The sequence below is a fragment of the Miscanthus floridulus genome, chromosome 2, assembly GCF_019320115.1.
Source record: "Miscanthus floridulus cultivar M001 chromosome 2, ASM1932011v1, whole genome shotgun sequence".
NCBI lineage: Eukaryota > Viridiplantae > Streptophyta > Magnoliopsida > Poales > Poaceae > Miscanthus > Miscanthus floridulus.
Window position 1 is genome coordinate 79483758 of NC_089581.1, and position 4452 is coordinate 79488209.

Below are 4452 nucleotides of genomic sequence, written 5' to 3' on the forward strand. Positions count from 1 at the left end.
ACTTACCAAGTTTAGACAACTTAATATACAATTGCTCATCTTCAGTTAAGGGCCTAGCACCTGCAACTAACAAGTTATCTTAATTAGCCTAGCATCTAAATCATCACATCAACTCATATCAAGCAAACAAGTTATTCACGGCAATCACAGAGTCAAGGCTGCAAACAGCAGCAGCTAATTTTACTCATAACAGGAGTTGTACTAATCCAAAATAGATGCAAAAAGACAATCTAGAAATATTATGAAATTGTCTACAATTCTTATTTAAACCTCTCAGCATGATTCCAAAGTTAACAAGGTCAAACAGGCACATTTACCAAATCTGGTCCAGAAATTCCAGAGAGCTACAATTTCTGAAGACCAACTTAGAACAGTCATAACTCACAAACTATTTGGCCACATGCCATGAAAATTTAACACAAGATAGATAGGTGGGTTATATATAACTTTCTTATTATCATCTTAAGATGATTCTTCATATAACAAGGTCAATTAATCCAATGAATGCATCTCTATCTAAAACATAGATACAAAATGACATGCCACTTTAAACAGCTATAACTGAAGTTATACATGTCTAATAAATGTGGTTCTAGACTTTTTAGAAATCTAATCAAATTCTAAACAACTTTGTTGTAAACACCTCAAGCTAATTCTACTATTAAGAAGGCCCCACAGTAAGAACAAGGAAACCCTCTCTGGGTTTGGGCAGAAACAGACACAGAGATTTAAGCATGTATAACTCAAGATCTACTTTACCAAAAATCATGATATTTATCTTTTTGAAAAGCTTAATAAAAGTACTACAACTCATGTATTATCATAAAGTCATGATTCATAACTTAACTAAGCCAATTAATTCAAACATTCAGGACTATTCAGAATAGGAGCAAAGCAATATAGGTAATTTGTTATTTTTATAGATCTTAAACTATCAAGCTTAAAATATTGAAATTTTTACCAGACATCAAGAATAATCGTAGTAGCACTCCACAAAAATTTCACAATTATTTGAGCAGAACAACTGCAGTTATGAAAAAAACAAGTAAGACTAGCATTCAAAACCTAACCTGCATAAATCTATTTTTAAAGAAGAAACTTTAAACTAAAGCATGACATATTATAGATCTAGTGCATAGAAAATTTCACAAGGATTCCAAAAAGTCCTCATTTACTATTTTATGATTTTTATACTAATTACTATGAATTTTCAAAGTTCATCATTCAAATCTGTAAAAACAAAAGAAAAGACATGTAAGTCTTGCATCGGGGTCCCCGTGAAAAACTGAAATCAAAGATCAGCGATTGACCCTTCTCGACACTATTCACCAGAGTCACGGTTCCTTCACTTAACCCCCTCACTTTCTTCAAATTTGAGTGCAAAGTCCTTCGTCTTCATCCTTACGATGACAGAGCAGGGAGCGGCCGGGCTCGCGGCTCCGGCTGGCTGAGGCGGCGCCGGTGGCGAATGGCGGTGCTGGGGCATTCGCACACTCCAGGGGGAGCCCATGTGGCTGGCCAAGGGGCATAGCACGGCCACAGTGACTCGGGCCAGCTTGGCCGTGGCGGCAGTGCATGCAGAGACGGCGGCTGCCATGTACGGCAGCGCGCGGCGCTCGAAGGAGAGGGACACCACGTGCGCTTGGTGGTGGAGGTAGGCAGGACGAGGTCTGAGCAAGCGGAGGAGGACCGACACGACGAGAACGGTGGCGCTGGAGCTTTGCCGCTCGGCAATGGTGGCTACAGAGCTCCAGCAGCAGTGGCGTGGTGCCGGCTTGGAGAGGGAGCAGGAGAAGGAAGGAGAAGGGAGAGACAGAGAGTGGAGAGGAGTGTGCCGGTCTTTTACTTGAGCAGGCGGAGGCGAGCTGGCGGCCGTGCAAGCAGCGAAGGCGAGCGAGTGCAACACGCGGCATGTAGCTCTGTGCACGGTGTCGGCACTGTTCATCAATTTCAAATTTCCAATTCTACCTCAAACATACCACTAAAACCCATACTTCGTGCCTCCGTAACTTATAAACCACGACGAGTTAGCAAAAACTCTATTAATAATAGTTGTAGATCCACATACCAGATCCAACTTTTATTAAAGCTTCAAAGTATAATTAGGCCTGGTTAGAGAGATAGAAGGACCTAAAGTGGGGTACACGAAACTGAAAATTCAGGTTTCAGTTAACTCAGACTTAGAATATTTTTGGACTCTAAAAACAGCAGCAGATTCAAAGTTTGAGCCTCGGTTTGACATTCTTACAAGCTGATCTGGCTCTGGGTACAAAAACAAAGTTTGTTCTACTCCACTCAAACTTAAACTTTTGTTTAGGTTCCACTGCCATGCAAGCACTGTAAGCCACAGTTCAAACTAAGTCAAAGTAGCGTCACGATAAAGCTTAAATTACACCTTTTGATCTATTGGAGCATTTTCTGGCCACTTGCTCAACATGAACTCTTCATAACTTTTGTTCATGAGTGTAAGTAGAGTTGTTTGATCAAGGTTGCAATGTTTGTTTGTCATCACATGTTCTCATTCACCTAATAAAGCAATTCAGGCGGGAACATAACTTGTCATTTCATGTGACTTCTTGATTCCAAGCTTCACGAAACTTTTCCAATCATCCATGTGGGTGGAAATTGATGTGAGGAACATGAAAGAAGCACCTTCAACATTACTTAGGTATATATCCAAAAAGGGCCAATATGCAAGCAAAGGTGTGTTGCCCAAATTTAAGTTGAAGCTCACTCTTATAGATTTGATCTTGACACCTTCATCACCACTTAACATGCCATGGTTGAGTTTAAACCCATTGCTTAACGGGTGACAAACACCTGGGGTGTTACAGCCCTCCCCCCTTAAAGGAATCGTGTCCCAAGATTCAAGACAAAAGACTTTTATGGAAGAGAGACATGTTACCAGTTTCCAATATCAGCGATAGCTTTAGGCTACATAGAATTCAAGCATCAGAGGGACCAAATTAGTCGAGACAACTTTCTATACTTGTTCTTTGTAGTAAATTTTTTTGTCAGAAGAATTTCCTTCATTGGCTTCCATAAAGCATTGTTACATTGGGAGGAATCCAAGATAGCACTGTCCTACGTACTTCATCCTCGATGTACAAAGAGTGATACAAGCATAGACTAAATACTTGTAACATTTACTTCCCTAGTGGATATAGCACAGAACTTATGGACTTTGCACTAGATCGCAGCCGGTTGACGGATATTCCTTGCAACGGTGCTATATTTGCTCCCAAGGTTTGAAAAGCAGTTCTCTACTAAAGTGGCTTGAGCACAACTTCTCATAAAGGATGTGATCATAGATGGGGTAAACATCCTTTGAGGGTATGAGAAGCTAGTTAACCAATATCCAAACTGGTTGTAGCGGTGCAATCACTCAGATGTCAACTGATGGAAAAGCTACATAATGTTCCATGTGTGCAGTGCTCTTTCTCTGATAACAACACTGTATTATCTAAGTCTGTTGACTGAGTGGTAAACGTAATAGCTGACTCAGTCGGCTCAACGTTCTCGATGATAATTCCTTAGGGGGCCTTTGGATCCAAGTTGCAACAGTGATCTGGGTTGAATCTGATGCAACCTATTGGGTAAAAACACATATAAGGTACCAAAGGCATGTCAGCATTGGAGAACCATTGACGCAGAAGGATGTTAGCGAGGCTTGGAGGACAACATAAGTTGCAAGTAATCACAAAACTAGGGACTAGTTCACTACCAAACAGGTTAAGTACAATTTGCCTTCGTGGTGCAGTTGCACAGCAAGTTGGGTTGACTTGCATCGTAGCAAAACCAGCTTTCTTAAACTATAATTGGCGTCGAGGCTTCCATTCTTAGGCCAATCAATATTTCAAAAATCATAATCCAAAAATCTATGGTTTGACACCTTTCCAATTACTTTCGAATTGTAAGGGCACAATTTGACTTCTAGAACACCTTGACTGCTCACGCATCGCTGATCTAAGAGGGCAAAAGCAAGGCACATAGGGGTGCAATTAGTCTTCTCAAGGGTATGGAGGGTTGTCTAACAGCAATATACCTACAAGTTGTAATTTCTTGGCATGAATTACAAACACAACCATCTAATGCAAAGGATGATCGCAGTCACAGCGAAATTGCAGATTCTGTACCCTTTTGTTTTCTATTCATATCTCACAAACTACTGCTCCAATATGCACAAATTTTGGTGGGCATGTAGATCCATGGGCCTCCTAACTACTCACCAAAATTCAACTCAACTGGACACCGTTTGACCATCCAAATAATTCATCTACCAAAACTGCTCTGTTCTGAAATGGCAGCAAACCGAGCCGACAAGATATCTCTCCAATCCGATGTTTTACTCAACCAATACTCAAACCAACTTAAGACATTTAAGGGTCCTAAGCAAGGAATGAGATCACCAAGTTTGGGGTCAATCCAACTTCGTTTGAGTCAATAATCGAT